Consider the following 14,059-nt stretch of genomic DNA (forward strand, 5'->3'; position numbering starts at 1 on the left):
GTTGTGTGTTCTAGGAGAGATCACAAAAGAGATGGAAGGAAAGATGATGAAAGGTTTGTGAGGGTAACTAATAGCTTTTTTATGTCCATTTTATTAAGTTTGAGGTTATATTTTTTTTAGCATTTTATTTGTCTTTTGATTTTGTAAAGGTGACATGTCAACGATTATTGAGTTAGAATGTTACAAATCAAAAAAGTATTTGTATAAGGGTGAGAGGGGCACTCCTCTCTTAGGGGAGTCTCCTCTCTTACTCACGGTCAATCGGCACGCGTCACGTCAACTCCCCTCTTAACTCCCATCACACCCTCAATTTGATGGCGACACTCCTCTCTTGGGGGACTTGTTTTTTTATTTTTTTAATTAAGAAAATATTTTTATAAAAAGTAAAACATAATTTCATAAAATAAAAAACTACATTTCATTTAATAAAATAAAAATTACATCGTAATACTACATAAAAATTTTAGAAATTGCACGGCCACCCGTACTTGTTAGCGATCTCGCGCTTTCGGGCGAGGATAAACGGCAACATTTCCGGCGGAACATCGTCGTGCGGCTTGAGGAATGTTTTCATATCTCGATCGGTTTGGCTTTGTATTGTATTTGAAAATTTTTTAGAGTAAGATTGAGAATTTGTGTAGTAAAAAATTAGATTTAAGTTGGTTATTTATATAGGTTAAAATTGAATTTTTTTTTATTGTTTTCGAACGTTGCCTAACGGTAAAATGGGTTTGGTTGTGCGGTGAACATACACCGATCCCCCTCCCCGCTTACACTCCCTGAGCCGATGGTGGCGGTGTTCCCGCTCGGGGACTTCAGTCCCCGCTCTCCTCCCCGAGAAGTGACCCGCTCACCCTAAGGATCACACAATCATGGAAAAAATAAGCCTACGGATGTAGTTAATATGGGTCAAGACAATTAAATCTTAATAAATTGTGATTAGATTTCATCTCACAACCTAATCGGGTGTGGACATATTGTAATTTGTATCCATAAAATTAATGGGGCATTATATTTAATGTGAGTCACACTTTATGGATATTTATGTCCATTCACATATATTAGATGGTTAGAAGTGTATAATTGAAGAAACACGGAATCACTATCGGTATGATTGGAACCGCCTTCTCTAAGAGGATGGAGAATCACACATTGTTCCTTCTCTTCGAATCCAAATCTGCAAAGAATAAGAGAGAAAAGTAGGGATGTAGAGACGGCCTATATAACGAGGTGAAGGCCTCCTTATATAGAAGACATGAGCAACCTAACCTCAATGGGCCAACCTCAGTTAGGGGTTGTCTCTACAAGCCCACACAGCTTAGTGTAGTGTAAACTACAACGCGTTGGGCTTCGCGGGTTAGTACGCAATGATAAATAACATAATAATAAAGGGCGATAAGCAACAGAAGCAATAATAAGTATTATAATAAATGGCGATAAGTAACGGAAATGCCTGATCGTTCGGGCCGGGTCCAATATCATACCCGATCATGTCCCCCAGTCTAGTGTTGCTCCCGCGTGCAAGCGTGAGAGGAGCATTAGACTTATTAGGAGTGCTCGGAAGTGAAGATTGTGAGTTTTAGGCTTACCTATTGCCCGGGTGTCGGAAAGTTGTTGGTCACGCTTGTTGCGTCTGTCTTTAGTTGTGTAGAGATAACGGAACAATGAATAGCACACGATTGTTCATCGTGTGAATTGGTTGGGTAGAGCCCGATTGCTGTCTTTTGTACTGGCGCACTCTCATGAGCTATCAAGGTTGCGCGTGTGCGTATATGCCCTGTTCATGTACCTTGGAACATGTTGAGTTTGGGCCGTTTAGTGTAGGTATGGCCTAACACGCGTATGACTTATGCAGCAATGTGAGACCATACCTCTTCAAGTCCCCCAGTCCAGTGTTGTTGCCATGCACATGGCAAGTGTAATGCTCCGCATTTTTATGCATTCCTTATTTAGAAAATGATCAAACTTGAATGTATTTTTGGAAACTTGTAATCGTATCGTGTTCGTATTTTATTCCCAATCTTGTAATCCGAGACTTTGATCATAATAAATTCTATTTTTATACATACACATACTACATACTCGCACTATATGTTACAAACTTGAATGTATAATTGCACGCGCAACCGATACTTGAAACACTTGCAATAATAAATTATGCTCACTTTATACTCATACAATACGCTATTATATATGTTCTTCTTACATACTTGAAACGGGCTAAATACGAAATGGCACGAACTAACCCAACCCATAACCTTCAGGCCGAAGACACACGAAGGCAGCCAAAAAGACCACCTTCGTGGCCTTCGTGCCACATAATAATAATAATAATAATAATAATAATAATAATAATAATAATAATAATAATAATAATAATAATAATAATAATAATAAATAATAATAATAATAATAATAATAATAATAATAATAATAATAATAATAAAAAGTGGCCTTCATGCCACTTTGGGCTTTCGCCCCCCTCTTGTCACACGAAACAGAAGGCCAAATATATATATATATATATATATATATATATATATATATATATATATATATATATAAAAGTTTAGCGACCTTCGCCCCATCACTCTTCCACACAAAAGCACCATTGGACCACACGAAGGCACCACCTTCGTGTGGGATACCCTCTTTCGCGCGGGGACTTATTTGCAACAGACATGTTGCGCAGTCATTACAATAAGATTTTTTAAGTTATGTCTCAACTTTATTTTAACTCCCAACCACCTGCAACCATATTAAATGCTTAAACCCTAATTTTATCATATAAATATTTCAAGTCTCCTTCCACTCCATAATCCTTTCCACACACTCAAAACTCTCTCAAGCTCTTATTTCTCTCAAGTTACCCCAACAAGTCAGTGAACTTCGTAGTTGTTCACAGTGAGTTTCTACTCACTTTTTCTTCCTTTTTCCTTCTCTTTTCTTCTCTAACTTTCTTGGATAACCTCTAGGAAGGTTCCACAAGTTTGCCTTGGCAAACTATGGAACCTCACCACCTTGAGGTCCAAGAAGTTATAAACTTACTATTTTGAAATTATATTCTTATTTCTTGTTTGTTTGATTTAAAACTTGGTGTAAACTTGTACCCACCAAGCTCCTAACTAAGTTTGTAGCTGTGGGTTTGTGTTGTGGTAGATTTCCACCAAGAACACACGTTAAATCTTATTTAAATTATGTCCAAATGTTCTAAGTGATTGAAAACCATCCAAGCTTCAACATCGTATGTTGAAAGTCTTGTGCATGAGTTGTGTGTGAACCATGGAAGCTTTGACTATCCGAATTAGTTCCACAAAATCTCACTTGTTCACACATTCCAACTAGTAACATCAAGTAGCTTCCAAGAATCAAAGTAACATAACCCCGCCTCGCCTCCAACATTTGCCATGTTGGGTATGACACGCCCGGGTTATCCTTACTTGGCTAGTTGACAAACTAGTTAGTTATATTTTTATTTCCATTCGTGACTAACTGGGTCATCAACTAAGTTGATGACTTTGTGCTTTGGTAAAACATACAACGAGGTTAATCTTACATCCATGCTTGACTTACATGATTTATATGATTATACATGATGGACTATACTATATAATATACAGGGCTGACTCAAGGGGGAGTAAAATAAAGCAAGAGCTTTAGGCCTCCATTTTCCTAGGGCCTCAAATTCTAACAAAATATATTATATGTTGGTAATTTTGGCTTTGAGATTGTTAACATTGAAGTTTCTGATCTATAATTATGCGTATACAAAGATGATATATGAATAATAGGATCCATAGCAATTTTTTTCGTTTACAAAAAGGGCCTCAATTTTGCTATCCGCTTTGGGCCTAGAAAAAATTAGAAAATTTTGAGCCGGCCCTGATAATATAAAATATATATATTTAACCTAATTCTTGATACAAACCGGATTATGGTTAGATTCCATGAACTTAGGTTATATTATCATCGTTCTAAACTTCTCGTTTGTAATTCTAATGGGCATGTTAGGACCCATGAAAACACATAAAACATAGTGTTCAAACGAATACTTAGACAAGATATATTTTCGTGTACTTATACTTTTATACTTAATTCCGAATCCAAACCCTCTACAAACTCCGAATACTCATACACCTTCGTTTCCCAATGTAGGGTAACTTCGGTGTTCCACCCTCAACAACTCGTCAATTCGCAATTAAACGGAAAGCTTTGCAGAACCGTGAGTGTACATGACCCTTTTTACTTTTTTGACATTTTTTGGGTGCAGTACTCATTCCTTATTAAAAACGCACACATACACTTACAACATGCTTACAAACAAACAATCCAATATACATGCTTGATACGTGATACTAGAACTCATGCATGCTAGAATACTTATTTGCTTTATACTTGTTATTAACTTCGTACAAGCCTCCCTTGACATGTATAGCGCTATAGGATTAACACACCGCCCGTATTCTTGAGGTCATGTTAAGTTAAACAAAACGGTCTTATCATTGCTATGCCAAGATTACGCTAGTGGGAAACTTTGGGTTGACAATTATAAGTTGCATGCTAGCATTGTTATGTTAAGTATTAGTTTACGATTATGCCATGTGGATTTGTTTAAGAAGTTTATACTTATGATAATACTCAAACTTGTATGCTCGCTAATACTTTATGTGTTGACATGTACTTTAATACGTATGGCAGGAAATTGATGATGATGATGAACCGAATCTAATAGGATGACTAGAAACCCACTTTAACTTAGTATTTGTTGTTGTAATTTGTTTCTTGTTCAACCTGTTGTATTTGTTTCAAAACAATGTATTTTTCCTTAGCAATGAAATGAAATCTTGTATATTAAATACTTGTCCCAAATAGTCGTTATGAAGTCTCTTGCCATCTCGTTTTTGCCTCACTCCGATGTTTCCGCCATCAGTTGGGGTGTGAAAGATTGGTATCAGAGCCATAACTATAGGGAATTAGGAAAAATTGTCATGATTTGACCTAGTCTATAGTTTAGGAGTTGTATATGACCATTCTTGATTTTCATGCTTAAAATAATTGAATTCTTCCTCTTTTTGCTTCTTATCTATTCTTTTGTCATAAATTATACATGCCTTTCCTAAGGTAAACACAATACACACATGAAGCGTGAAGACACTCGTAATTCACAAACGAGACGATCTCACCAAAAATAGGCGTGAAAACCCACAATTTTTGGTGAAATCCCTCAATTCGTGATTTCGATTTTTCACGAAATTGTACCATCAAATTAGGAGTGATATCCATACCTTGATGGAGAATTTCCCATTCTAAATCTAGTGGACCCTTACCGACAAGACGTAAATGTATTTCCTTAACTCGTTCGGCAAGTATTAACCGCACTTCAGGTACGATGCTATCAACGGCACCGTTGTCAAAGTGGGTGCCCCAAGCATCTTCGCACCACCAACGCCACCGGCGTCTTCCGATCAAGGGCACTCGATTGGTGGACCGCCAAACATAACGTACGCGAGGACGACACCGCTTACGCATTGACTTGGGCTAAGCTCAGGAAGCTCATGTACGATATTTTTTGTCCTCCCCATGAACTCCAACAACTCGAGAACGAGTTTTGGAACATCAAGCAAGTAGGGAGCGACAACACCGGCCTCACCGCTAGGTTCAAACAACTTAGCGTCTTCTGCCCTGGCCAAGTAAATTCTACATCTTTGCCCTTCCACCCTCTGTTTCAAACTTTGTGGAGTCTGCCCAACCCAAAACCCTTGAAGAAACCTTCCGTCTAGCCGCCAACTTCAATCACAATCGGATCTTGGATGGAACATTTCAACCAAATGGTTCTACCAAAACTGTGCACCAAGCTACCACTGAACTAATCGCTGAACCTACACCATCTAAACCGTCAACCAAAACCAACCCCAATGGTAAGAAGCAGAAGGCTTCAAACCAAAACTGTGCGGTAGTCACTCCGCAAAACCCTCCTCAACAAAAACAAATTGACTTAACCCAAACCCCCAAATCGGCTAAACGAGCTTACACTGGGACTTATCCCAAGTGTAGTACTTGCACTTACCATCACCGACCCACACACCATTCCGCCTTTGCACCATGTGCAATCGGTTTGGAAACTTTAACACCCAATGCCGAAATGGCCAAAAACCATTAGGCAACCAAACATCCGCTCCAGCCCAAAACCAGAATCAAGCACCGGAGAACAACGGTCGCACCTGTAACCTGTTAGTCTGTTACAAGTGTGGCGACCCAAACCACCTCAGCAACGCATGCCCACAACGCAATAATCAAGTGCAACAATAAGCTCCTCGTGGACGAGCTTTCGCCATCACTGCCGCTCAGGCGCAAAACAACAATGACGTCATCAATGGTACGTTTCTTGTAAACGATGTTTATGTGTCTTGTTTATATGATATTGGTGCGGATAAATTGTATCCGTAGAATTTGAACAATTGCTTAAGTGTAGACGCTCTAAGTTGCCAAAATCTTTCGCCATCAAAGTCGTTAACGGGAAATCCATAACCGTCGATTATGTTCTTCCTAATTGTACCCTCAACCTCAACGGGCAAAAATTCTCAATCGATCTTATACCCATGCAGTTGGGTAGCTTTGATATCATAGTAGGAGTGTATTGGCTTCGAAGAGTTCGTGTCGAAGTTGTTTGTTCCGAGAAATTTATCCGCCTCCCTCTTCCATCTGGTGACTTGTTACACGTCTACGGTGAGAAACCCTCAAAGGGTCTCAAACTTATGTCTTGTACTCAAGTAAACAAATAATTGCGCAGATAGTACTTTGCCGTTCTTGCCCATGTTGGGAAAAGAAGGGCAAAGGAAAAGGCGTGAGTGATGTTCCTGTTGTTTGCGATTTTCCGGACGTCTTTCCTAAAGACCTACCTGATCCTCCTCCTCATCCTCCTCGTTCTGTTGACTTTTGAATTGACCTCATTCCCGACGCTACACCCGTTGCTAAATCACCCTATCGTCTTGCACCTTTGGAGATGCAAACGCTGTCAAGCCAACTTCAAGAATTACTTGATAAAGGCTTCATACGCCCTAGAACTTCTCCTTGGGGTGCTCCGGTTCTATTCATCAAGAAGAAAGATGGTTCTTTCCGTATGTGTATCGATTACCGTGAACTCAACAAGCTTAGCGTCAAGAACCGTTATCCCCTCCCTCGAATCGTCAACCTTTTCGATCAACTTCAAGGCGCAATGTGCTTTTCCAAAATCAATCTTCGTTCTGGCTACCATCAGCTTCAAGTCCTCGAAGAGGACATCCCTAAAACTGCGTTTTGTACTAGTTACGGTCACTAAGAGTTCGTAGTTATGCCTTTCGGTTTAACCAATGCACCCGCGGTCTTCATGGATTTGATGAACCGTGTGTGTAAGTGATACTTGGATTGCTTCGTGATCGTTTTCATAGACGATATCCTCATCTATTCTAAGACTCAAGCAGAACACGAGCAACATTTGCGTTTAATCCTCGAACTTCTATGTGCCGAACAACTATACGCCAAATTCTCCAAGTGCGAATTTTGGCTAAAGGAAGTTCAATTTCTTGGTCACGTTGTGAACGAGAAAGGCATACACGTGGATCCCACTAAAATCGAAGCTGTCAAGAACTGGATTTCACCGAAATCTCCATCTAAAATTTGTTCGTTTCTTGGATTGGTGGGCTATTACCATCGGTTCATCTCCAACTTTTCGAAAATCGTCGTTCCTCTCACTTCATTGACTCAAAAAGATAAACCTTTTGTTTGGGGTCGAACAAGAGGAGTCTTTTCAAACGCTCAAGGACATGCTTTGCAATGCTCCTATTCTTGCTCTTCCCGATGGTAATGACGATTTCGTGAATGCGATGTATCTAACCAAGGTCTCGGTTGTGTTCTTATGTAATGAGACAAGGTTATCGACAACTCAAAATACATGAGAAAAACTACACTACCCATGACCTTAAACTTGGTGCGGTTGTTTTTACGTTAAAGATTTGGCGACACTACCTTCACAGTACTAAGTGTGTGGTCTTCACCGACCATAAGAGCCTTCAACACATCTTTAACCAAAAAGAGCTCAACATGTGTCAACGCCAATGGGTAGAGTTTCTCAACAACTAAGATTGCGAGATTCGCTATCACCCTGGTAAAGCGAATGTCGTGGCCGATGCGCTCACAAAACTCATGTAAAAGAGTATCTGTTGCTTCAAAATCCTCAACGACCTTCAGGACCGCATTCGCAAGGCACAATACTCATCCGTTTATGAGGATAACTTATACAACACGATGAAGTGTGGTGCCAAAAGCCAACTCATGTCCAAATCCAACGGTATTCTTTACTACCTCGATCGCATTTGGGTACCGAACCGTGATGATGTTTGTGAACTCATAATGAAGGAGGCACACAAGTCTCGATACTCTATTCATCCGGATGCCGACAAGATGTACCAAGACCTTCGCATGTCTTATTGTTGGCCCAATATGAAGAAAGATATCGCCACATTTGTTTGAAATGTCTCACGTGTTCCAAAGTCAAAGCCGAGCATCAACGTCCCTCTGGCTTACTTGAACAACCAGAAATTCCGGTCTGGAAATGGGAGAGTATAGCTATGGATTTCATCACTAAACTTCCTTGAACTTCATTCGGTCATGATAGCATTTGGGTAATCATCAATTGTTTGACCAAATCCGCTCACTTCCTCCCCATTTGTGAAGATTACCGAGTTGAGAAATTAGCTCGTATTTACACGAATGAAGTCATTTGTCGTCATGGTATCCCCATTGACATCATTTCTGACCGCGATGGTCGTTTCACCTCACGTCTTTGGCAAACCTTTCAAACCGCTCTTGGTACTCAACTCAATCTTAGTACGGATTTTCATCCTCAGTTGGATGGTTAAACCGAGAGTACTATCCAAACTCTTGAGGATATGCTTTGTTCTTGCGTAATAGATTTTGGTGGCAACTAGGATATACACTTACCATTGGTAGAATTCTCGTACAATAACAAATATCACACTAGTATTCAAATGGCACCATTCGAAGCTTTGTATGGTCGGAAGTGTTGTTCGCCTATTTGTTGGCACGAGATCGGCGAAGGACAAATCACCAGTCCCGAGCTCATACAAGAGACGATGGACAAGATCTTACAGATTTGCAATAACCTACTCAAAGCTAGAAGTTGACAAAAGAGTTACGTTGACAGAAGATACAAACCGTTGAAATTTAATGTTGGTGATCACGTACTCCTCAAGGTATCCCCTTGGAAAGGAGTTATCCGATTTGATAAGAAATGCAAGCTCGTTCCTCGCTTCATAGGTCCTTTCAAGATTCTCGAAAGGATTGGTAAGGTCGCGTATCGATTGGATCTGCCTCAAGAACTCAATAACGTGCATCTAGCATTTCATGTGTCCAACCTCAAGAAGTGCCTAGCTGAAGAAGCACTTCTAGTTCCACTTGAAAATTTATAAATCAACGAATCCTTTCACTTTGTCGAAAAAACAGTCGAAATCATGGACCAAGGAACCAAGCAGCTTAGGCGCAGTCGAATTCCCCTAGTCAAGGTTCGATGGGAAGGAAAATGTGCAGCTATAAATTAAGCGAGAATTGGACAAGTCAGCTTGTTAATTTCTTTTCTTTCTCTCTCAACTTACTGTCCTAATACCCAAAAACTCAAAACCCTCGAAACTCAGATCCGTAGAAAGTGTACTAAACCCTGTTCACTGAAACGATACCCGGTCCGATCGATCTGAAACCAACTCAACGGATGTTTAAGTGTTGACTGAATATAGCTATACTTTGTCATATACGTTGAGGTTTTGATCTCATGATTGTCGTTAAAGTTCAATTCGGTTTTTACACTTATGCGTATTGTACTCTGTTAAAGTAGATGCTTAGTTATCAGAATGCATAGAACCAGGACTATAGTGTAACACCCCAAAAATACTAAAATATACGGCTACTAAATTATATGGCAAAGTATATATTTTAACTATTAATTAAAATAAAATACCTAGGGATACATAACCTAGTTAATAAATGAAACAAAAGGAGAGGTAAATCAATTATTGTTAAGTGAAACAAGCTTGCGGACCAAAATGGATCAAATGGAAACAAAATAAAATAAAATGAAAAATTTAGCACACACACACACAAGAGATGTGTATGTGTGCGTGTACAGAGATAGAGAGATTGGGGTGAACTTGTGTTCATCTAGAATTTCAAAACAATTCTCTATTTCAGCTCAAAATTAAGGAATCTTGAATGCATGAATAGTGATTTTGAATGATCTTCATCATCTAATCACAAGGTATGTCAAAAATTGTAATTTGGTAAAATTATGAATATAGATGAATTCTCTTGGTTGCAAATGAAATTCTGAAAATTTGGTTAAGATTCGAGTTGAATATATGCTTAGGAGAAAACCCTAAGTAAATTTTATAAATCAAATGCTATGATTTGGGAGTTAGGATCAATTACCCTAAGTATGCAAGAGAGATTATGGTTATGATTGAAAACACGAATTTGGATGATACATTTGATGTTATTTTATTAAATTCTTGATGTTAGTTGAATATACTAGATATAATGGCTTCATAATATGTGAATACATGGCTAATAATTGAACCATAGACAAGATAGAAGCGGTGTGAGATTCATGCCCACAAGGTGTTTGATGTAATGCCTAAGTGAGTATGAATAGTAGAAATTATGAAAGAATCATGATATGGATCTTGTAATTGAGATTTTGATAAGATACATGTCATAAGTTGTACTATGAGTTCTACATGGTATATCGAATTGAACTGTATAGGCAATTTGGGTGAAGAATCAAGTGGACAAGCTGGGACGGACGTGCGATTGAAAGGAAAGCTTTAAGGTGCGTGGTTTATTTGCTTGGTACTATTTTGGTTAGATGATTTTGGTTACTAATACACATTAGATGAGGAAATAACGATCTATGATACGTTTGGTATGTTTATAAGTGATGAATTTCATACAAACAACCAAACGGGTCAAAATAAAGAAAATAATAAGTTGGTCCGTTCATAAGTAATGGATTTTCACGCGAATAAATCAATCGATTGAAAGCGTAAACCGAGTAACAGAAACGCAGATTTGTAATTGATGAATCCTAGAATGGGGTTAAAACTTAGAGGATATGAATTCCTTAAATAAATAAAAGTAACGTTTACATTTGGTTAGAGTTAACCAAGCGGGACAATGACGCGTATGCAAACTGTGTAACGGGAGCTTAAAACGCAAGTTTTGTAAGCCTAAGGAAGGGGTAAAATGGTAAGAGATTAATCCTTACCATAAGATGTGAATAATGAGGCTTAAATGCAAAACGGGTCGAATAATTTAACGAACGAATTTGGGAATCGATAGTGTAAGCATAAGAGTTATGAATCCGGATCAAGGATTATGACTTAGAAATGTGAGTAATTGTTTTACGATCATTTAGATACGAATTTCAAGTGAAACGGAAAAGTTACGGGATTTTTAGTCAAAAAGGGCAAAACAAGAAAAGTGCAGCAGCAAGCTGCCGTAACCTACAACATCCATTTTGTTCAGCGTTGGCCGTAAGTTACGGTCACTTGACCGTAGCTTACGGCGGGTATTTGACAAAAAAATTATTTTGTTATTTTATTTTATATTTGGACCATGAGTTACCTTTTAAGCTTCGTGTAACTTACTTAAATGATGTGATTTGATATTTAGGTGTTTGCCATTATGTTTTGGGATGAAGATCAAGCATGTCGAAGAACCAAACACATCCGATGATCAAGCTTCCGCGTTGCTTAATCTTTCTACTTAACTAAACATTGTAAATGAGTAGAAATGTTTATTTTGAATAACTAGAATGTTTAAATAACTTCGAATTATCCTTATACATTTTGGTATTAGCATTATATAATTTAAATAATGCAAACCTTGTATAAATACTTTACGTATTTTAAGTATGGGTCTTACAAGTTGGTAATCAGAGCCTAAGGTTGAAGATCAAATGTGTTTGGTCCGAGACTTGATCAAGACATCAGGTAAGAAATGATTAGAAAATGAAATGCAATGAAATGTAATAAGGAATAAAAGAAGAAAGTTGTCACGACCCCCGACCCCATCCTGGCCGGAATCGGTGCCGTGAGCAGTCCAGTGGTACCGGTGATTATTCTGAAAAACATTGTAGCAGAAATTTCATCAGGACCGTGAGTTAGGAAAAATATCAGAGTTTAGAAACACCGGATTTTATTTAAAAAGATGGAATAAATTCCATGTTTTACAAAGGTAGCTTTTAATAAAAACAATATTTCTTAATTTGAAAATAAGCCACTTCTTGAAGTCCTTCAGTGTCGGATCCAATCCTTACTCCAATCTATTGTAATTACCTGAAACGCGTTTTAAAAAGATTTTGTCAGCGGGAAATACTGAGTGAATTATTCATTTTACTGAAAACGACACGTTTGTTATAATTCACAGTGTTAAGATCTTTTACAATGTTTCTGATATCAACCAATCTACCCACAGTACTTTACCACTCGACCCATTGGCCCATACGTCCAATGGTGTCTGTGATTATGGTCATATCACCCAATGGCTGCCCCAATGGTGACGATTATCAAGTAATGTATACAATACCCCACATACCGGCTGTAATTTGGTGATTACATAAACTTAATCACTGTAAGTTATAATTCGGAAAATAATTTGGAGTATTGTAAAACAGTTAACAATTCACAAACTGTGAGAAAAGAGTTTATAAAAGAAGAATAACTCACAAATCATCATGCAGGATTGAGTTAACAAACTTCTTGATTCTACTTTTCCCGATAATTAAGCATGTACTTTATTATTTTGGATCTTCTGATGATTTAATAGTTTGTTTGATTGTAAGGGTGTAGTTGGGAGTGTTTTTGGTGGTTTAACAGAATAGAATACGTATTGGTGTAAAACCCAAATCAAACCTTAACGGTAGTCATGAGATTCGAACCTTAACGAATTTCACAAAAACCGGGTTAATGATCAATACAGCTTTTACGATAACTCACGAGATCAAATTCTCACAATGAACGACAAAGTGCAATACTTCAACTCATTTATCGAATTGACGACAAACGACAACGTATAATACTTCAACTCATTTATCGAATTATCGACAAACGACAAAGTATAATACTTCAACTCATTTATCGAATTATCGACAAACGACAAAGTATAATACTTCAACTCATTTATCGAATTATTGACAAACGACAAAGTATAACCCAATGTGGGCGGCACTTAGATATTCTTTGGATATATTGATCACTCGGAAAATGAATCGTCATAGCGATTGAGTGATTATTGGTTAGAACACCAACGTATAGAGAGAAGAAGAAGAGAAATGAGCAAAGAAAAATGAATCCTAAGCTTCTTATTTATAGCAAGCAAGCAGGCACCTCAAATCCTTTTCTGCTCGATGTGGGATTCAAGTGACGTGCTTGCTAGCTAGCTTGACGTGCTAGCTAGCTAGCTTAGTTATATTAATTCAGGTGCTTAACTCGTTTTTCTTGTATAACTTTTAAAATATAACGTTTTATAAAACGACGAATATGTCTTTAGAACGAGCATACTTTTATCTACGTTTTAACCTAAGTTTCATTAAAAACGGAGTAAGGAAAAAAAATAATATATTTTATTATTAATATTAAACGTTCTTATACGACCCCATATATATCTATTTTTAATAGACCTTACTTAGCTTAATTAATCTTGTTAGCTTAATTAATATTGATTAACTGATTAATTAATCATACTAAACTTAATTAGGGTTTCCTTATTGCATAATTATCATACTAAATATTAATTTTAGTGAGGGTTGTTACATCCTCCCCACCTTAATAAAAATCTCGTCCTCGAGATTTAAACTATGATATTTTCTTGGGGTTATGTTTCTTCTTTTAATTAAGAGGAATAATGTAGCGTGGAATGGAATCAAAAGATATTTTGAGGGGTATGAACATTTTAAAAATAAAATGATTTATAGAAACAATTGGATTTAATATTCAAAATGAACTTACTTTAA

General features: G+C 37.6%; 1 long non-coding RNA gene across 1 annotated transcript; it reads left to right on the forward strand.

Annotated features, from left to right (window-relative positions):
* Positions 1-10,180: 10,180 nt before the first annotated feature.
* LOC110866238 lies at positions 10,181-11,854 on the forward strand. The gene is made up of 3 exons (XR_002551251.1): positions 10,181-10,306; positions 10,811-10,876; positions 11,719-11,854. It is a non-coding gene; the product is annotated as an uncharacterized LOC110866238 (long non-coding RNA).
* Positions 11,855-14,059: the final 2,205 nt, after the last annotated feature.

This window comes from Helianthus annuus, chromosome 7 (assembly GCF_002127325.2).
Source record: "Helianthus annuus cultivar XRQ/B chromosome 7, HanXRQr2.0-SUNRISE, whole genome shotgun sequence".
NCBI classification, from domain to species: domain Eukaryota; kingdom Viridiplantae; phylum Streptophyta; class Magnoliopsida; order Asterales; family Asteraceae; genus Helianthus; species Helianthus annuus.